This window comes from Lactuca sativa, chromosome 2 (assembly GCF_002870075.4).
Source record: "Lactuca sativa cultivar Salinas chromosome 2, Lsat_Salinas_v11, whole genome shotgun sequence".
Classification (NCBI taxonomy): Eukaryota; Viridiplantae; Streptophyta; class Magnoliopsida; order Asterales; family Asteraceae; genus Lactuca; species Lactuca sativa.
In genome coordinates this window covers 73677621-73701313 of record NC_056624.2, presented here as the reverse complement: position 1 = coordinate 73701313, position 23693 = coordinate 73677621, and positions in this window count along the sequence as shown.

Below are 23693 nucleotides of genomic sequence, written 5' to 3'. Positions count from 1 at the left end.
CGATCACTGATCATGGGTCTAATCAAACAAATCAAGCGGAAAAAAAAAGTGTTTCGAGTTTGGACATTTTCATGATGTAAATCAGCATCAGATAAGCATGGGTTTCTAGGTCATCTTCGGATGAAGGAATGGAACGCAACATTTTTGGGGAGTATTCATTAATTTATGGGACGTTGTGTTCCATGAAAAAACGCTCAAGACATGTTTGAGAGGTCCTAGGATGACGACGATGTTCTGAACACGAAAATCAGTTTTTAACTCCCTTATAGATAAAGACACTCCCTCATTGATTCCATACTTTTCCCCTACGATTTCTCTGGATTTTGGCAACCTTCAAACACTTAAAAAGCCTTAGGGAATAAGCTTAACCAATTCTTGTTGAAGACTCAAGTATATGTTCTTCGTGTTCATCGTTCATCTTCCAAGGCCTTAGGGCAAAGTTTTGCACTACTCGCTTCCGTATTTTCTTCATCTTATCATCCACATCTATGAAGAATTTAATCATGCTCATGCATATTTTGTTGATCCATGCAGTTCAATATATTTGAAATCACAACTTGTGAAGATAATGTGATTTGGTTAAGTGTTTCGATAATAACTTTAAAGATGTTTTGGATATACCCAACGGTTAATGAAGATCCTACAAGACTTGACATTGTAATTGTATTTTTTTTAAGACATTGCAGGACTTGACATTGTAACTCTAGTTTTACTTTATTATAATCTTTTAAAACACATGGTATTACCATAGAACATTTTATTCATTATATAAAAACATTCAAACAACAAAAATAATTTTTAAAAAATACGAAACAAATTGATGTAATATTTAGCGCCTTCTTTCGTTAGGTTATGTTACAATACAATTAAAGACATAGGAACCTTATATAATGTTAGTGGATTTATAGTATGGATCATTAAGTATATTAAATATTAAGAATTGAAATTAGAATCCGAGTAGTTAGCTCCTTCTTTGACTCTCTCTAGGAGGTTAGTCGTATTGTTAGTGATGTAGACAACAAAAAACGAATAACAATTGTAACTAACGCAAGCAAAATATTCATATATAACTGTAATAATTCATGTAACGGCAATTAAATATTAAATATAAAAATTATTAAATAATGAAAAACAAAAAATTCCAGATATCGGATATACGAAATATCTATCTGAATCCGAATCCGAAAAAATAGATATCCGAAATTACAGATATCCAAATTTTTAGATAATTTCGAATCGGATAATTGGATATTCAGATTCAGATGTTCGGATTCGGTTATTTTTGAGCACCCTAATACTCATGCATGCAATAGTCATGTAGAGCACTCAATTTTTTAGTATATATAGGGGTCTCTGGTATCTTGAAAATATATGTTTTGTAATATTGCTGAAACATTCCAAAAATACAGTCTAAAAATTTCGTTTTTAATTCATTATTTAAAACATAAATATCGTCATCAAGTAAACATCATAAACCATGTATCTCCAAAAATGTCATAACAACTGTCAAGTATCAAAATATCTTGTCAAATATCAGAGTAAAATATCCCAGGCTAGAAGCGATGGTGTGTGTCATGCGATCATCCTGAGCCATTCCCTTTGCTAGCAAAAGTACCTGAAACCAAAACTAAAAACTGTAAGCACGAAGCTTAGTGAGCTACCCCAAACTACCACATACCATACAAATAACATGCAATTATGAGATGCGGTCCCCGTACACTCTCATGGATATTTGGGCCCTGCCCACACTCCGCTGTCTAGGAGATTCAGGCCCCGCCCACACTCCGTTGTCTAGGAGATTTTGTCACACCCCAAAACCAAAAACGGTGAAAACGTTCAGGGGTGGAGGACGTCATGTACAGTATCATAACAATGCAAAGTAGTAAACAAGCAACAACATCATCCATTGCATTAAAAGTAAATATTTAATACATGCGTGTTCTTTAAAAGTAATAAGACACCAAAATATGAAATCAAAATAAAAGATGAGTCTTGTCTGTGCTCCGTCTTCTCAAAACCTGGCCATCGTACCTGTCTACGTGTGACCTGAGAATACAAGTTATTTTGAAAGCGAGTATCAGCATAAAGCTGGTGAATTCATAAGTATTTAAGTGTCATTGTCTTATTTTGGAAAGTTGTTATGAATGCCATGTAAATCTTTGAATGAAACAATTGATATAAGTATGAAAAACCCTAGAAAATCCCATATTTCCTATCAGTATAAGAGAAGTCTTCCACGAAGACCCAAATGTTTTGAAAGTAGTCTTCTACCAAGACCTGTACGTTTTGCTGTAACAAAGATGGTTTTCCCTTTTATGACTACTATTAACAATATATAGTCTACCTCCTCGTTTATGTGAATGTAACACAAAATAAAAGTAATAAGGAAAATATAACCATAAAAGTATTATCCTTTTGCATTAGGATAAACGCGACATCGCGACTGCCGAAATGTATAACCTTGAACATCTGTAGATTGTTCATTTTCCTTTGTAGCTAGCAGCAGGTTTAAGGAATGGTTAGTCCCGTAAAGGTACTCCTAATATAAGTATTAACCGTAGGCATATGTAGATGTTCATTACCTCTATTGCTAACAGGTGGGTTCCGGAATGGTTAGTCCCGTCAAGTTATCCTTTTGAACTAGGATAGGCAGAACAATTTACACATAATGTACTAGTAACTCATCATAGTGAATCCAGGTACAAGTACCCATGTAAGTGTATACAAATAAATGTATATATGTAAATGTATTCATGTAAGTGTATCGATGTAGACGTATTCATGTAACATGTAATGTATAGTATAGACTCATGAATGAACTGACTCTGGTGTAATTCCTTGTAATAGGAATAATGTTTTGTATCTCCTAACTATCCCTATAATAGTTAACTGGAAGGTAATTGATTGTCCAAGCAGGTTTATACACCCTTGCTACACAAGAGTGTGGGAAACTGAATGAAGGATGAAAGCTATCATATCAATACGTATATAAGAACATAAGTGTATACATATAGTTTTGTTCAAGAAGATGAAAATGGTTTTGTAAGACATTTAAGAGTTTTGAACAATAATTAACAATGACTTGATGCCATTTTAATAAACATTTCAAAAATAATACATTTGATAACAAAGTATTTTTAAGATAAAAACCATTTCATACATCACATTTTGAAGCATGTGAAATCAGTTGGATGAAAACACAGTTATAAATCGCATGTGATTGATTCTATAGCATGTTTGTTTTCTACTTGTATCCCCCCCCCCATTAAAGTATTTATAAACATTTGAAAATATTTAAAAGGTTAATTTAGGGGTATGAACTCACATGTAGTGAGTGGATTGGATTGAAGTGTCGGATACGATGCTAGGTGACAAGTGGAGACTTGTACACACGCAACGAGCCTAGTTATCATATAATCAATATATATATATATATATATATATATATATATATAACTAATTAGTCACTTTATCTCTAATAATATAAGTTAAGACACTCTAGAACATGGTAACACTTTGTTTCAAGTGTTAAAGATCACAAGGGCTACAACCAAGTGTTGTAGGGAAAGGCTAGTGTGCTTGGGGTTCAAGGAACACTCCTTTAGGGAGTTTACGGTCTTATGGTCACTAGAAAAGGGTTTATGTCATAAACCCTTGGGTTTACAGTCGTAAGCTCACCCCCTTTGTGACCATTTGTTGTTTGAAGCTTTAAGAGTCCTTAGAAGCCTTTCTACTTGATGTATGTGACCATGGAAGGAACTAGGGCACCATTTCACTCCTAAATGGAGTTTATGGTCCCTTTACCAGTTTCCTTTGAGTTTAATACCGTAAACTCATAAGTTTTATGGTATTTGGGGTGTTTTCAAGTCCTTAGCTCAGCATGGTAATAGTCTAGGTTAGATTCTAGGCATAAGGAACAAATATGGGACATTTATACACCTTTTGAGGTGTTTATGGTTTTGGGAGATCCCCAAACCGTAAACACATATAAATGATTGTTTTCTTGTTCTTTTAGGTGATAAACACATCAAGGATGGATCTAGACAAGTCCCTAAGGCATTATGAAGCATCTAGGCACCCTAAGGCACCACTTTGGCCCTATTCTTGGTGTTTACGGTTTTGGGAGCCTCCCAAAACTGTGAACACCTTGTTGTTGGTGTTCTTGGGACTTTTATTTGATATTAATATGTATATCAAGCTTTAAATGACTCTAGGATAGAAGTACTTACTTTGCAGGAACTTGAAATGAACTAAAAGTCCAAGAACACTAGTGTGTGTTCTTGGTGTTCTTGGTGTTTTGGAAAACTAGTCAAAACACATAAATGGATGGATTAAAGGATGTATAATCACTAGATGTTATGTTATATCAACTAATCAAGTCGAGAAACACTTACGTTTTTGGGAAATCGGGCAAAAACCGGGATGATAGTTGAGAGTGTTTTGGAGTTTACTCTTTAGGTTGAAAGTTAGAAATGAAGTATTTTGGGGAGTAAACTCATGCATAAGCATGATTTTACGGTTTTTGGGAGTAATTTGAGGCCCAAACATAAAAGTTTGGCCGTGAACTTCTAAGCCACGTGGTATTCGCGGTTTTGAAATTTCAAGACTCGAGACGGCACATCCTTTCACCCGTTTGTTTAAAGAATATTTATTATAATAGTCATACGAACTTTAAATTTGTTAAAAACAAATAGAAATGAAATTGACTTATAATATGAAGTGATTGACTTTTAGGGTTTGACCGAATGAAAATTTCGGGTTGTCACAGATTTGGTCCCCGCCCACACTCCGCTGTCTAGGAGACTCGGGCCCTACCCACACTCCACTACTAACATGTATACAAGTATCACACATACAACAAGTATATCTAACAAACAGTCACATAACTATACTCAAATAATACTATGAGATTCGGGCCCCGCCCACACTCAACTAATAACATATTACATATACGAGTCGGCCTTGGTGCCTTAGACCCGGTCCAACTGAAGGAAGTCTCACCTCTCAAACTGGATGCTAAACTCGTACGTGAGGAATCACTGTTGGCTGCTCCCACGACTCCCCGGCTAACTCTATACAATAATACTTAGTTAGAAAATTTGATAAGCTTGCATATGGTAAAATGACTATTTTACCCTTGGTCAAAGTCAACATTCTGATTGACTCGAGTCGCCGAGTCAGCCTATCGACTTGCCGAGTCATAAGTCATAATAACCCTGATTCTACGATCCAACTCGTAGAGTTCCCGGGCTACTACTAATCATGATTTAGAAAATCAACTCACCGAGTCACCCTTAGACTCGTCGAGTTCTAGCATGCTCAGAAATGGGACAATATAACTCGACTTGTCGAGTTCCTTTATGGACTCGACGAGTCCCTCTATCTATTTGGCCATCTTAATCGGTTAAGCCCCTGTTCTCTAGCTCTAAAGCCCATACTTCACTTGTTCGCTGGAAATGATCTTTATAAGGGTAAAGTTTCCAACTTTACCCGTTGATAGCCCTTTTTGAAGGGTTTAGCTAAAAATCCTTAATACCCCAAACCAAAGCATATCACTTGGATCAGGGAAATTCATAAGGTTACCAAGAAGCTGGTGATTGATTTTGTTTTATTCAAGTATGTCGTTACCATCGTTTCGATAATTAATTAAGAAGATGATTGTTGTTTCGACCCTAGTGGTCATATCAAATTGAGTCCGACTAAGATGAGTATGTTACGTGGTTTAGAGAACCAAGTTCGATGTAACATCTAACTTAAGCCAGAAGATTGAAGTGAAGGATAATCGAAGTGGTCAATAGAAGTATCTCGCTAGTTAAAGAAGTCGGTAGCTAGAAATGCTACATTTTAAAATGTGATTATATCACATTAGAACATGAAGGAAAGTATATTCCATTCCGGAATTTGACTCTAAGAGACCTGAGCCTGAGCGTTGCAACATACGATGAGAGTTCATTAGAACGTGACCCATCGGTCTATCGTGGAAATCAAATAAACTTATCTTAAGTTTGTTAAGAAGAAAAAGGAGTCTCTGATAAAGAGCGAGTTTGTGATTTGAAGGTCATGATTGAAAGTGTAACAAGACATAGAGAACGGGTGCAAGATCAAGCATCGCTTGCAGTCAAGAAGGCCAGGAGTTAGATACGCATTCGAAGAAACATAGAAGTTATGATTATTATGTAGGATGAAGAGATAACGTATATAGTCATTATACTGCCCTGTTTCGTTGATAATTCCGGGACGTAATCATCATAAGAGTGACATAATTGTAACGCTCGCAGATCTGGGCTAGTCAAGTTAGAGACAATGAGTGTCAAAAACGAGGTTTTAATGGAAGGTTATTTAGAAGGAATAATCTTAACCAAGTGGTAGTATATGTTACAAGGGTTTCATATATATATATATATATATATATATATATATATATATATATATATATATATATAAAGAACGCCGAAATCTAAGTTATAACGAAGAAGTTATGTCCCGTCAAAGTTTTACGGCAAAACCGACATGGCACCGGGAGACGTAAATAGTGAATTTACGAAAAAGGCCTTTTAGGCCTTAGTTATCTAAACAAAAGTTGTAGTATATGTTAAACCGAGAGCGTGCATAAAAAGAACGCCCAAATCCGACTTTGTATGAGGAAGTTATGAATTTTCTAAAATTTGACATAACGGTGTACGACCCGAAACTCGAATTTTAGTTCAAGTGGTTTTTGGCCTATGCGACCTAAATGAGAGTTGAAGATCTCAGTAATAGGAACTCAACAATAAAAATACAAACGAAAACGGAGTCCGTGTGTAGAAGTTATGAATTTCATGCGGGTATTTAACAGTATATGTGACAACCGTCAATTTCCGGTCAAGTCAAAGTCAACTAAAGTCAACAAGTCAAACCGGTCGACTCAATTAGCCCGTGGGTACTAGGGCTTACGTTAGGTAATTACTTTACAACTCGTTATGCTAATGAGAAATCATCAATTGAAAAGTTCGTATATCTAGATTTCATTAATCTAAAACTGCGTTAAGTAATGAACCAAACCGATATAACAATGTTGCATACTCATCGGGAGTGTGTAAGATCCTTAAACATGGCTTAATGGGATTTACGGACCTTGCATTGCGAAGCCAAACACTCAAAAAGGTCACAAGAGAAATCTCTCCCAAATCTCTCTCCGTATGAGAAATCTCTCCAAGTATGTCAAATCTCTCCCAAATCTCTCCAAGAATGTGGAATCTCTCCCAAATCTATCTCTGTATGAAAAATCTCTCCAAGTATGTCAGATCTCTCCCAAATATCTCTAAGAATGTGAAATATCTCCCAAATCTCTCTAAAAAGTTCCTTAAACTTTTTGTAGTCTTTCGGGCCATCCCGACCCTTAGCCAGGTCAAAAACCGCTTAAAACGGGGTAAAAACGGATAAAATAGACTTAAGGAGCCAAAACCCCTCTTAAGGAGCCGAAACCCCTCTTAGGGCCGAAAGTCCTCTTAGGGACCAACCCTCTTGGACAGGACCCGAAGGCTGCTGAACCGAAACCAGGAGGACCGAACCCGAAGGGTGCTCTCGGGCCCGAACCTCGCATACGGAACCGAAGCTACCTTCGGCCCATTTCGCCTCTTACCCCCTTTTGCTCCATTTCGCTTCCTGACTCACTCGCGCCTTCGGTCCCAGCCTTCTAAGGACCGAACCTAGCCACCTTCGGCCCCCCTTGCGAGAAGCCTCGCAAAATGAGCAATTATTCCCGGTTTTCGACCACGATTTCATTTTCAACCCATTTTTCATCATTTTAACGTGGGATTTTCACCCAAAACTTTATTTTAACATATAAGGCCCCATATTTATTAATAAATCATGTTGTTGGGTATAAACCTTATCCATGAAGAGTGGGTGAAGTACAAAGGTTGAGTGTTGACTTTCTTTGTATTATGACACAAGTAACCACCATACCCACTCCATGACTAACCCACACTCCTCCCCACCATCCCTAGTCATTTCCTTGTACCTCTCCATCAATCATAATCCCTTCCCATGTTCTTAGAGATGGAACCTCCATCCTCTCTCCTCACACTTCATTCATTCTCTCATTTTCCACCAAAAGATCAAACACTTTTCTCTCAAACTTTTTCTCTCAATTTTGAGACTCCAAGGCTGATCATCAAGCTTTATTATACTCTTGGTAATTATAATTCATCCTCCTTGTGATTATTATACTTCATTCTACTCCAATCATCAATTGCTTACACAAACTCCATCACTTTGATGTTAGATTCTCGAAAATCTTCAAGGCATCTTCAAGTGTTCTTGAGTTGAACACTTCCCTTCTCCAACATTCATCTACTGAAATCACATAAGGTGAGTTCATACCCCTGTATTTTCATGTTTTATTAAGTTTTAAAGGGGGGGGGGGAATACAAGTTAAAACACCAAGAACATAACTCAACTTTTCCAACAGCTTTCATCAGAAAAGTTGGACTCCATTCACGGACTGTTTTGGGCAACTTAAATATTTTAGTTTTCAAAAATGTTTTAAGTTCAAGTAGTTCCAGTTCTTAGCTTTAAAATGACTACTTTCACATCTCTATACGATTTTTCTACAATTTATGGTGATTTTTACAAAACTGCCTATCATTTCAAACATCAATCCGGACCAGTCTGTGATTATGGACTATTTCACACCAGTTGGAGGTCATTAAAATTCATAATAAAAATGATTAACAAACTAGACTCATTTCCCAAACTCTCAGAATTTACGGATTCTGATTTGGTCCTTTGATGATTTTTCTATTAATTTTCTAATAACATTAAATGAAAATGTTAACAACAAAAAAATGCCATCAATTTCATTTCACCTTGTAACATGTTGAGCAAGGTGTATATCTTTATGTGAAAACATGTTCTTACAAATAGATGACATTTTGTCTTAGTATATAGTCATACAACAGAATACAAATGGATTTTTACCTACAAAAGTGTGGTAATTAATTAGTTGTTATAATGCATGTTGCTTCACTTTAGTAAAAGGTATATATACATATCTGTAAACAAAAGGGTTTTTACCTTCACAGATACAATAGTTAACCATAATAAACAAAGTTATAACTATTACATTTAAACGTTTTGATAAACTATAATAGGTATGTTTATGTTTCCATTAACACAACAAACACATTTCGGAAGGTTTTATTCCCACAGAAAAAGGTTTTACACTCACGCACACCACACGTAAACTTGTTAACTTAAATTGTGAGACATTCTCTTCCCGTACGTCCGAGTGCGGGATCCAAATTCCTGGTAGTTATATGCAGAGTCTCTTGTAGGGAGAACATGATAGTTGTGTATAGATCTATATTGGGTTAGACACCCCACACCTGAGTTGCATGCAACAGCTAGACCGGTAGGTCTGTGGTGACAAATGTCATATCAGTTTCGCGACGCCTGAGAAACGACGTGGCAGGTTCATTCAGTCATAGTATGGTTATAGCGACTCACATAGAAAGTTAACAACTCATAAAGTTTACGGGAATTTTTATAATCAAAAGGGATTTTATGTCAATTTAAAATCACTTTTTATCTCAATAAGTACGGGTATTACTGTACACTTTTGGTCTTGGTATTTAAGACTACACGTCATTCATTACGAGATTTTCCCTCAAATCAAAAAGGGTTTTATGCCGATTTAAAACCACGGTTATATCATTAAGTATGGAAAATACTTGTTTATTCTTGGTCCTGGGATTTAGGACCACATAACTTTTAAAAAGAAATTATTGGATTTTTCTTGGTGACACACAACACATTACAAAGAACGGTTTCCAAACTCCTTATCTCAAAAACTTATGAACTCACCAACCTTTGTGTTGACACTTTTTCAAACAACTTGTATTCTAAGGAAATCAGTGAAACAGGAAAACCAACAACATATTGAGGATGGGAAGTTAAATCGTCAAACAGTTCATTTTATCATCATAATGTAATTGATTTGAAACATGTAAACATATACCTTGGTATAACTTTTTCAATTATATTTATGATGGTTGTATTTACTTTGAGCACTATTATACTCGTTGTTGTGATACTATACATGAAGTCCTCCACCCCCGGACATTTCCGCCATCCTTGGTTTGGGGGTGTGACAGTATAATCTCCTCCTACTATTAAATTTAAGATCGGTCGAGAGTTAGTATTTGAATCCAAAATTAAATTGTAGATCTGATTTTTACATACGCGTGGATATAAAGAACGTAAAAAATGGAGCTCTTATACAAAAATTACGGATTTTAGAAGTCGGAAGTGTGGTGTGCGAAAATGGGTGACGTGGCACAATCTTGGCCATTGCTTTCTCCCCAAGTCTTGCCACCAGATGGTGACATATGGCACCAAGTTCAGCCATATTTCACCCTATAATTAGAACCTCTCTCACCCTCATTTTCTTCACACCTTTCCCATTCTTTCTTCTCTCTACACTCTCTCTAAACCTCCCAAAACTCCCCTAGCGCTAGAAGAAAGCCTCGAAGCGCTCGATGGCTCCGAGAAGAAGAGATTTTGGCTTGAAAGTTCTGCCCCTGAAGAACCTGGCTTCTATTTAAACCCCCCTCGTAGGTAAGATATGCCTACACTATTTTAAATATAGTTTTTATTTAAATATAGTAATGTTATTAGGACCTTATAATGAATATTTGGGCTATTATTATGAGTTATATAAGTTTCGTTATAATGTCTTTTTAATCACTCGCGGTACGGGAAATCTGGTTTGGAGGGCCGCTTGGGTTGTTGGATTTCATAAGTGCTATATGCCAAAATGATCTTGCCCTCTAGTGTTCCATGTCTGGCCCTTGTCTGTACATAGTGAGTGAAAAGTATTATGTTAACGCCAATATAATAGTAATAATAGTCAGACTATTAATTAGTCTCGTCGAGCATTAGACTAAACTCTAGTGGTAATGATACTTGGTTCTGTCAAAGGAGTTGTTTAAAGTAAACGATGTGCCGTACGAGTACCGAGTCACCACCTTTTCAAGTGAGTGCATGGTCCCCTTCATCTTACACATAAATATGAAGTATTTTATATAAACTACATGCTATGTGTGCATATTATCTGTATACTTGCTATCTATGTTGGATGAACAATTTTATACAAGTTTTATATGATTTAAATTGTATATGTATTTATATCTACATAATATGTTGGGTAAAACATGGGTAGATGAAATATGAGTTGGATGATGAGTTGAGAGGTGATATAGACCATGAGGTAAGGGTAAGAGGTTGACGATGTGAGAAGCCTTGTTCCCAAATGCTGACCCCGTCATCTAGCAGAGTATGAATGACAACCACAGACTATTCTAGACAGTCCAGTGGAACACTAGCAGGCTCGCAACCTGTAGGTGTTGTGAACGATGTGTTCACTGGTGTACTCTAAAAACCCATTGACATGTATTGCGAGTGGACTCTCGAAAACGATGTTGTCAATAAACGAAATAACCCTAGCAGTTGTGCCCGAAGGACAATACCGGCAGCTGCGCCTCATAGAGAATGTCACAATTCTGGAAGCTGCACCTAAGTGATAGTTATAGCAGCTATGCTTGACAGTTGTATCATTGACAACGATAGAATTCGTACATATTCCTTAGGATAATCCTTAGGAATGAATGAATGAAAAGTAGCTGATTCTCAGGGTATTTCCTTAAGAGTAAAGAAAATAATAAGGATGGGTAATTGAGTTAACTGTTTGATGATTAAACATAATAATTATATTATTGTGGGTTGAAAACCCTATGTACTCACCAGGTTTCCTAACCTAACCCACTCAGTTTATTTATATCACAGGTGTTGATATGAAGTCACATTACACTGAGAGATTAAGGAGATATAAATCACTAGTGATAATGAATGTAAGTTCTATTTATGCTTATGTTTATGTATTGACGATGACATCCCAAATGTTTTAAAATGAATAAAAATACTTTTTTTCAGAAACGCTTTGATAACGTATTTATCATGTTTTACTAGGAGCAAATTCCGCAACATTTTTATTAAAGGAGGTACTCTGATTTTTATAAAGCATAAACAAAATCGGTCTTTTCTGGCCGTGAAAATAGGGATGTCACACAAACGCCCCGATCATTATTGCCCCAAACTGGAACTTACCATTTGAAATAATGTGCGATGCAAGCGACTTTGCCTTAGGAGATGTACTTGGCCAAAGGGTTGACAAGCACTTTCACCCATTTACTATGCCAACAAGACCTTAAATCCTACCCAAGAAAACTACACCACAACCGAAAGAGTTATTAGTCGTGGTGTATACCTTTGACAAATTTGGTCCCTATTTAATTTTGTCTAACCCTACTATGTATACTGACCATTCTGCTATTAAGTACTTTTTTTGCAAGCAGGATGCAAAGCCAAGGTTGATCCGATGGGTGCTGCTACTTCAAGAATTTGATATCGAGGTCAAGGACAAGAAAGGGATGGGAAATATAGTTGTTGATCATCTGTCCAGATTAGAAAATCCTGCAATGGAAGAGATAGATGACAAGGTTATTGAAGATAACTTCCCGGAAGAGTATTTGATGGTTATAATGGGGGAAGAACCATGGTATGCCAACATTGCAAATTTCTTGGCCGATGACTTTCTTCCAAAAGGGATCACTCATCAATAGAAAAAGAAACTATTTTCAGAAATTAAATATTATTTCTGGGATGAGCCATACCTTTTTAGGAGTTATGCGGACGGGGTTATTAGAAGGTGTGTATTTGGCAAGGAAATCTGAAACATATTAGAGCATTGCCACAATGGGTCGGCAGGAGGACATCATGGTGTGCAATACACTGGTAAGAAAGTTTTTGATGCGGGGTTCTATTGGCCTACTATCTTCAAGGATGCTACTACTTACATGAGGGAATTTGATGCTTGCCAAAGAACAGGTAAAATATCGACAAGGAATGAAATGCCTCAAAGGAATATTCAAGTTTGTGAGATCTTTGATGCGTGGGGAGTGGATTTCATGAGACCATTTCCTTCATCCAAAGGCAAAAAATACATACTTGTAGCGGTGGATTATGTGTCAAATTGGGTAGAAGCGCAAGCATTACCAACCAATGATACAAGGGTTGTGTTGAAGTTCCTAAAATAATTATTCTCTAGATTTGGAGTGCCAACAGCTTTGATAAGTGATAGGGGAACCCAATTTGCTAATGATCAACTAGCAAAAGTGTAGCAAAAATATGGTGTGCCATAGATTTTCGACACCATATCATCCACAAACAAATGGGCGAACCGAAATTACAAATCGAGCACATAAAAGGATTTTGGAGAGATCGGTGGGTGGAAATAGAAAAGATTGGGCTCATAAATTGGATGATACACTTTGGGCTTTCTGAACTGCAATCAAGACACCTATTGGAACCACACCCTATAGGCTAGTATATGGTAAAAATTGTCATTTACCCGTGGAGCTTGAACACGAAGCCTATTGGGCTTTAAAAACATGCAATTTTGAACCAAAGGAGTTACGTGCCAATAGACTCTTGCAAATGAATGCTTTGGAGGAGTTGAGGAATGAGTCTTACACTAACTTATTGATTTATAAAGACAATACCAAATGATGGCATGATGCAAGATTTAAGGGTAATAAGGAGTTTGAAGAAGGGCAAACAGTTCTTTTATACAATTCAAGACTAAAGATCTTTCCAGGAAAATTGCACACTCGTTGGTACGTGCCTTTTAAAATCAAGCATGTCTATCCATATAGGGTGATTGGGTTATGGAGCAAGGATGGGTCGAGCTTTAAAGTCGACGAGCATAGGATCAAGAAATACGAAGAGGGAATGCCAAAAGATGAATGACTAGAAGAAGTGTTGGACTTGGAGAAAGTCGCTGCAACGTAGAGCGGGAAGGAGTCCAACTAAAGACTCCTAAAAAATAAGAGCTTACGGGAGGTAACCCGCTATTTGAGTTTTCTTTCTTTTTACCTTTACCTTTTCGTATTCTTTTAGTTTTATTTTCGTTTGGTGTGTTATTAGGATTTTCAACCTACATCTTCATATTAGCTTAAAATGATTGCTTGAGGACAAGCAAAACTTAAGTGTTGGCTGTGGTGTAATAAATTTAAGGAGAACAAAAATTTTCATAGAGCGTAAACAACTCGATGAGTCAATTACCTTACCCGACGAGTTCATTTGAAAATCCCCGAATTTATGCAAAATTGCGACCCTACTCGGCGAGTCGGTTACCCTACTTCACAAGTCGGTTTTATAACCGGGAAAAAAAATTTAACTCTATAAATTAGGGTTTTTACCCTAATAGGTAAACTTTAGTCATTTTAGCAGCCACCACAGCCCACTCGACAAGCAACTCTCTCTCAAGCAACCATCTTCCAAATTTCATGATTTCTTCCAACTTCCTGCTAAAAGTTAGTACTTTCACCCATAATTATGTTAAAGTTTTGATCTTTAGTAGTATAATGGTCATAATTTATTAGAATCCCGATTCTTGAACTTGACATGAATTTTAGGGTTTCAATTTTTGTCAATTTAGAGTGTTATAGTTGAAATTTTTTGTGAATTAAGACTTGGTGTACAACCCTAGACAAACCCCTGAAATGAATTTTGAGTATACATGGCTTATTTGTTCCAAACCAGATCAGATTTCCGCAAGCAATTCATCGGACTCACCGAGTCTGTTCATGGACTCGACGAGTCCATGTTACTTTCCAGACTTTTAATTTTTAATGTTTCTGTGGTTTGGTGGTTTTTCTCTGTGTTTGATTTTGCATAAAATGTTCAGAATGGGGCAAAGCTCAAGGGGTAGACAAGGGGAATTCCCTTGGTTTAATTTTCCACAAATTATTTCAAAGACAACTTTGGTTAGGTGGAAGAAGAGGCTCGAGACGCTCAAGGGAAAGGATATTTACGTGCCAAATGAACTGAACTGGTAATGGTTGGGTTAAGTGGGTTTGACGGAGGCGTTAAATCCTTATTTAACTAAGTTTTTTTTATTCAAAATGGGATCTCAATTACTTGTAATGGTTGGAGGAGGTTGTTCCAGATTCAGGAACCAGTGTACAAGGAGCATTGCCTAGAGTTCTTTGCCACGATAACATTATTAGGAGGGAATGATTTTTATAATCAAAATGTCTTAACTTTCTGCCTTGGAGGTGAATACCGTGAATGCAATATGGCGGAGTTGGGCTGGAGAGTGGGCATCTATGATGAATCTGAGGTTATGACTGAAGCCTTTAGGATGTTCTTGGAGAATTGTCACAAGGATATTTCGGAGGGAACAAATGGTGCAAATTGGTGGAATACAATTTCAAATAGAGTCTACATTCCTTTTTGTGGCTTAAGAAGGGAGCATACGATCCCCCATTGTGACAACCGTCAATTTCCGGTCAAGTCAAACTCAATTAAAGTCAACAAGTCAAACTGGTCGACTCAATTAATCCGTGGGTACTAGGGCTTACGTTAGGTAATTACTATACAACTCGCGATGCTAATGAGAAATCATCAATCAAAAAGTCCATACATCTAGATTCCCTTAACCTAAAACTGTGGTAAGTAACGAACCAAACCGATAAAACAATGTTGCATACTCATCGGGAGTGTATAAGGTCCTTAAACATGGCTTAACGAGGTTTCGGACCTTGCGTTACGGAGCCAAACACTCACAAATGTCACACACGAAACCTCTCTCAATCGTTTTCACTCTATCTCTCTTTATCAAGAATCTCTCCCAAATCTCTCCAAGAATGAGGAATCTCTCCCAAATCTCTCTCCATATGAGAAATCTCTCCAAGAATGTGAAATCTCTCTCCCAAATCTCTCTCCATATGAGAAATCTCTCCACGTATGTTAAATCTCTCCCAAATCTCTCCAAGGATGTGAAATCTCTCCCAAATCTCTCTCAAAAGTTCTCCTAACTTTTTATAGTCATTCGGGTCATCCCAACCCTTAACCGGGTCAAAAACGGCTTGAAACGGGGTAAAAGCGCGAAAATCAGCCTCGAGGAGCCGAAACTCCTCTTAGAGGCCGAAACCTCTTAGGAGTCGAGCCACTTTATTGGAACCGAGACTAGGAGGAACCGAAGCTGAGAAGAGCCGAGAGTAGGAGACCAAGCCTCGCTTCCAAGCCAAAGTCGAGACCGAGCCTTGCTTCCCAGCCAAAGTCGAGACCGAGCCTCACCTCTTCTCTTATTTTTCCTACTTTCAGTCCTTTCCTCCTTCCCCTTTCGGTCCTTCTCTCACTTTCGGTTCTAATGAATAGGATCGAACCTCCGGTCCTAAACTTTGGATTTTGACACTTTTCACCCATTTTCAATATTTTTAACATTTTAAGCCCGTTTTTCGAGATTTTAACGCGGGATTTTCACCCAAAACTTTATTTTAACATATAAGGCCCCATATTTATTAATTAATCATGTTTTGGGGGGTAAACCTTATCCAAGAAGAGTGGGTGAAGTACAAGAGGTGGAGTGTTTACTTTTCTTTATTCTATGACACAAGCAACCACTCCCATACCCACTCCATGTCACTATTCACCATTAGCCCATACCCAGTCATTTCATGGTACTTTTCCCACCATTTTTCAGCCACACACTTGGTCAAGGGTTAGAAAACCCTCCTCTCTCCTCACATTTCTTTCATTTCCTCTCATTCTTCCATCAAGAACAAACTTCATTTTCTCTCATTTTCTCTCTCTAAAATTCGAGATTCAAGGCTATACTCCAAGCTTTTCTTCTACTTTTGGTAAGTATTAACATCCGCCATATGATTATTTCACTTCTTTCTACTAAAATCATAGATATCTTACACAAACTCCATCCTAATGGTGTTAGATCTTCGAATCTTTAAGCAATCTCCCAAAGTGTTCTTGAGTTGAACACTTCTTTTCTGTGACAACCCGATATTTCGAGACAATGTAATGTAAAACCAATCAAAGTTAGGTCAAAATATAACGTTCCTAAAATCTTATTTAGGTTAAATAAAGTAGTAGGAATCGTATCAAGGTTTCCAAGCATATAAAGAACACTAAAATCCGAGTTATAACGAAGAAGTTATGACCAACCGAAGATTCTAGGCAAAAACCGACAACACTGATAGAAGTAAAACGCGAAGTTTCAATACAATAGTTTTTGGCCTTAGATATCTAAATGAAATTTTTAGATATCATCAAACCGTAAACGTACATAAAAAGAACGTCCAAATCTGACTTCGTATGACGAAGTTGTGATTTTTCTAACTTACAGATATAACAGTAGACAGCTAAAAACTCGAATCGGAGATCGAGCGACTTTTGGCCGAAATGACCTAAACGAGAATTGAAGGTCTCGTCAATGGTATTTCAGCGGTAAAAAGTCTGGCAAAAACCGACGTCAGATAAAGAAGTTATGAATTTTTAAAGAAATTCCTTAATCACGTCATTTTAATAAATAAATAATAAAAATAATTTCGGAATTTGCCAACGGAATCTAAATGAAAGTTGTAGATCGTAGTCTCACCTTCGCGGGGATATAAAGAACGTCGAAAACGGAGTTCGTATGAAGGAGATATGAATTTTAGAAGTTTATTTAAAATAAATATAAAAATAATTAAAAATTATTGGTAATATCCGAAGGGGAGTCAGCAGATAGGGCTGAAGTACGCGCCGCGTACTCGAATGAAGGGCCTCGGATCGTCCACGTTGCCCTATGCGAAGCTATCCGACCCATCCGACCCGACCGTCCCATCCGACCCGTCCCGTCCGAAGTGCGTAAGCGATGACGTACGGGTACGCGCTGCGTACGCCCGTACGCCCCGCGTACGGAGGCGGTTCAGCACCCCTATAAAAGGGATGCGAGGGCTTCCGAAAATTTTGCTCATTTTCTCTCTTTCTCTCACGATCTTGCCTCGATTTCCATGCCCGTTCAAACCCGAAGCTCTGGTCTTTTTGCTCAAGTCCCGAGGGTCGATTTTACTCCCGAGATTCCCGAGAATCCCGAGAAAAATCCGTTTCCCGAGACGAAACTCTGCCCGGTTTTCGATCTCGCTATCTTCAGACTTCCAAGTGAGTTCATACCCCTTAACTAATGTTTTAAACTACTTTTAAATGTTTTATGGGGTGGAATACAAGTAGAATCATGCTAGGATTATATCAATCGCATGCGATTAATAAGTAGAACTACGCTAGTTATTACATCAATCACATGTGATTAACATACAACATTCAAAAGATTTGGCTACTCATGAGCCGTCTTACCAAACAGTTTCCTTCAAATGATTTTTATAAACATTTTATATGTTTTAAACTATTTATTACACTGTACATCTTACTCGGTACATTACCTTTCAAACTTATTTACAACTGTGTTTCAATCAAATGGTTCCTTATACTCAAAACTGTTTTATCATACTTATGCCTTCAAATTGTTTTATAGATCGACATCAAGTCGATCTTTTCTTAAAATAATATTTATGTTTCAAATGTCTTACAAAATTCATTTATGCTTTTATATTATAAATTGCATGCCTCTATATGTATAGTTATATAAGAAATGTTTAAAAGACTTAGGAAGGCTATCCACCCTATTTCCTTTTCGCGCCTTGAGATGTGGTCTGGTGGGATTTTGGGTATTCGTCCGAAAGTCGTTTAAATATTAATTATATATCATGTGTACATATATAGTCATAAAAGGTCTTTCCAGTTCATCCCATGCCCTTAGTTAGTAAGGGTATACATCCATGACCATACGTACCAGTTAGACTGATAGTAAACTACCATATGGGTAGTTTAGGAAGATACTAGAACCGTTACTAGAACACGATATCACACAATGAGTCAGTTCATTCATGAGTCAACACTTTCTAGAACATTACATATACAACTATACTAGAACAAGAAACATTACCCTTACATTAATACGTTAACAATTGTGATCCACTGTATCGGAGCATGCCTTAAATGTCATGGCCCGAGTTGTAGCCAGAATTCTCTTGGAGGGAGAGCGTTGAGTTTGCGTATAGATCTATACTGGATTGACTATCCTACACCTCGCTGCTAGCTACAGTGGGACCGACAGGTCTGCGGGTGCCAAACGTCATACCTTATTTTTCGACTATACGTTGTCGTTGTTACCGGTCGATAGTACGGTGCAATTTATCACATGATACCTTAATATAAACCCGGTTCACGGTAGTTAGTACAGTAGTAGTTCTTATAATACAAAACTACAGTACTACAATGATTTACCCATTACATTTTAGTGATAACCTCACTTAAACTTTAATGTACAAACTATATTTTGTTAAAAGATAGTTACACTTGGGAAATTACACACTTTTACATCAAACGAGCATACAAAACAGTTAAGCCTTGGTAGAAGGCTACTTTAACAGAAAATATAGGTTTTTCTGAGAGATTCAAACTTTTACAAACACTTACATACATTTACAACTCATATTTGCGAAAGGTTCAAACGTTTTGATAACAAACATCGACACTAAAACACTTATGAACTCACCAGCTTAATGCTGACAAACTCTTTCAAAATAACTTGTATTCTCAGGTCATCAGTAGACAGGTACCGAGGCCAGCTTTTGAGAAGATGGAGCGTATTCAAGACTCATCTTATTATTTTGATTTACGTTATTTTTGGTGTCTATAATGTAAAGAACACGCTTGTATTAAAATTATATATTTAATGCAATTGATGATGTTGTTTGCTTATTTACATTTACTGTGTTGTGATACGTTATATGACGTCCTCCGCCCCAGAACGTTTCTGCCGTTCTTGGTTTTGGGGTGTGACAGATTGGTATCAGAGCATTGTTTATAGTGAATTGAGTATATCAACCCATAAAATATATACTAACTATAAATACAATGGGATTAAAAATACTCTGATTTAGAGTTTATACTTTAAATAATAAAATATTGAAGTAAGTATACGTGCCTGCATTCATACTAAAATCAATGTCACTAGGGCAGTACAAAAGAATTACGGTTGTTGGGCAACACAAGTGGGCTTAGAGACATATGGTCAAAACTGGGAAGGTATAGCCTGATCACCTATATTATCCGAGGGTTGACTAGCATGTGCCTAAGTTAAATTGTGTGGTTGCAACAATGCTAAACTCTTACCAACCCTACCACAATGAGAACAATAGAACATAACATTAAAATTTTAAAATACTATAGGAGTATTTGGTGTTACTATAAGTACTTTATAGTTGAGAACTAAAACGGGATCTTCATTATTAAGTTGATAGTTGCTAAGTGGATACACTGAGGCTATATGTAATTAGGATGTTATAGACTTAGAATCTGTGATAATGTTGCCTTGCCCCTATTCTGTGTGAATTTGGAATTAAGGTCACTTATTCGAAGGTCTATCCTGTTTAGATTACACATAGTTGGTATGCACTTCACAAATAGCGATGTAACTAATGAAGGTTTTCTAAATAATTATCTAGATAGTTCGTCAAATAATATTCCTCTTACCCTAAATTCTCGCTTAGAAATCATAGCTGGTTGGCTTGAAGAAGAACCAGTGAATGATCATCCTATCCCCTTGAACGATCACCATGATGAAGACTTTTCGTATGATGCTAACTCCGAACCAGAAGTTGAGAACCTACCCCGAGCAACTCCTGTTCCAACTCTTAACCCTCGTCCGGTTTTCATGACCCGACCCTGAGTGAGTGGAATGCTTGGAAATAGGGAGCCAAGGACAAGATCAGTCTATGCTATTTGATGGCGACCAAAGCTTTTACGACTTGAGCAATGAGGGCTTAGCAGATATAGTCTTGCCAATCTTGGTCCGTAGAGAGACCCAAGATGAGATTCAAGGCAGGACAGCCCTACATCAGATTTTAGAAATAGTCGCCTATGCTAGAATGCATACCCTCCACACCATTCATCTAGAATATGCTCACGAGAGATCAGAGAGAAACCATGAAACTCTACTGCAAGCACTGACTGAATCACGAGCCGAAGTCATAGGGCTCCAAGTATGACAGATGGTGTGCGAAAGACACCTACGCGACGTGGAACGTCAATTGGCTGAACTAAGCGTTCACCAGAGGGAGGACTGTCGCCAGTAGTAGACGCTTTACTTTATTTCCTTATAAAGAGGAATCGTATTTTTCTGTCTATGCCTGATGTGGCATTTTCTATGAAATTATCTTGTACCGTAAGTACTTTAGTTAGGTCTTTATGCTGTCAGGAACTACCTCCTGTGGATATGATGTAAGACCTTTACAAGGTCATTTTCCTGAACCTTTATGTCGTAAATATCCAAGATATTGACAGCCGACTAACTTTTGTGTCATTCTTCATTCAAGTACTCTTATCATACTTTCATTGGAGTCTATATGAAACATGCTTTAGTCAAGTCATTGGACTATAGCGATTTATCTCCGGAGACACTTCCAAGTCTCTAATATGAAGGCGAGGATCTCGACGAGTGGACTTACAAGAGTCCTAACGGAAAGGTATGGTTTCACGATCGAGACGCTAAGAGTAGAATGTACGCTACTGAGTTCGAGGGGTGGGTCTAGTTTATGCGAGGCACATGAACGATTCTTATAAGAATCTCGGAGGTCCTTACTATATTGGATTTAGCTTTCCACGCGCTACGAAGCGTATTAAGCCATTCCCAGAGTGAGTTCTCCTAAAGAACTTGGTCACTCACTTGGAATCTCCATGGTTTCTTTTTCTTGATTAACTTCCCAGTCAAGGGCCACCCTTTGCTGGGTCCGAGTCGTAAAGGTTTCTGTAATTTGTGAGGGGTTCTGAATGAACTATGACAGCAGGTCGGTAAGACCTAGAATTTGGCGAATTTAGGTCGGTGTCTCCGGTGTCAACAAATTCTTAACAGTTTTGACAAATTGCAAGAGTACTCAAAAATTTCCACATCACTAATAGTGTGTCTTAGGAAATTTTGACTCTTCAATTCCAAAACTCGGGTCCAGAGAACTTCGCGAAAAGTACCTCTGAAGGAAATGTTTCCATGGGTTTCTTCATACTACGAGGGTAGATAAGTAAGTCATTACATGGAGAAATGACGAACTGATCCAAGTAAGAAAGACGCACCCTACTCATATAACTCATGAAAACTATGGGTGTATTGGTCCTATCCGAAGGGTATCACTACGGACTTGAAGTGTCCGCATCGAGTTTGGAAGATAGTCTTACGGACATCCTTCCCCAACACTCGAACTGGCGATATTCGGATCTCAGATCCATTTCTGAAAGTAATTCTTTCCTTGCGTTTGCTCAACTATTTCATCTATGCGAGGCAGTGATAACGATTTCTTATGAAAAATCTTGACGGAGTCCTCGATAGCCGAGGAACATACGATGCGATCCATCTATCTCTTGAAAAATATGATCGGGGTTCTCCAGGGTGAGAAGCCTAGTCTTCTAATTCTATTTCTGTGTAGTTCGTTAAGTTGTCCGGGCTGTTCTTGTGTCTCCGTAGGTGTTTAAGTTGTAGGGCGATCCGTTTATGGGAGTCATACTAGATTCTACGTTTGTTCACATGACGATGTGATTACTCGTAGTCTTGTGCAGTTCTCCGTCCTGAAGTTCATCTTAGAATTCATACATGGTTTCACAATCACAATTTCGTGTATATGAGTCGTATATAATTAAGATTGAAAAGGTAGTCGAATAACTAATTCTTCTTTAAGCTCACATCCCATCGGGGAAAGAGAAGTTAAAGTGGAATCATCAATTCTAAACCTGTAGAACCTTGATTATATATCACTCTTATGCATACATTCCTCAGTGATAGATCAACCACATGAATCCCTGGATTAAACTTGACGTATTGCACGAGTGGTACTTCGGGGGTTTCTTCGGAAGGAAGGAACTATGAGGTACTCCTAGCATGAGTACTTCGGTGTTCTGATATGACGGTTTTGCTAAAAAGACGTTTACTGATAAGGAGACGTACGTATGAAGCTTTTTTTGTGAGGATCAAATTGAATCGAGTCGTATGATAATGTCGAAATCATACAGAGACTTACGGACATTAGATTTGAACATAAAACGTTTACAGACAAAAACAACCGTGCAACCATGAACAGAGTTACAGTACTTTAGATTTACTACAAGACTATTGCTGCAAATAAGATATACTACAAAAGACAAGTATACACAGCATGATCATCCCTATACCGACAGGATCCCACAAAAGATAAGACTCTAGTTGCACTAGTCCTGGATAGTTTATAAGTCTGTTACAACAACATGCCTGAATTACATTAACGTGGTTTCGGAGCAGGTTCTCCTGCAGCTGTGATCCTGAGAATTTTTCCATCTGCGCCAGATTTCTTTGTTATAGGTCAATCTTTCTTTAAGTGCCCTATCTCACCGCATTGGTGGCATGCCTGGCTAGTACTAGCATTAGTGACGGGAATGCGGTGCTTAGCCAGTGTTATGTGGACACGAGTGCCTTCCTCATTATTCCACCTTGGAAACTGCTTTTTAAAGCGTTCTGCAGGAGTTACCACTTGTGGCTGTGGCATGGCAAGTCTTTGGGCTCTTTTGTGCTCTTTTAGGGCTTTACGATATCGTCTCTTCCTTTCGGTCTTACGGCTTCGCAAGTCCATGACTGTTGCCATTTGTGGGTTTCCCAGTTTGGTATTACCATCGTGACTCTCGAATCCTTTGTCAGTCTTGTTTGTGTTGCCTGAGTCAATGTGCGTAAGGAA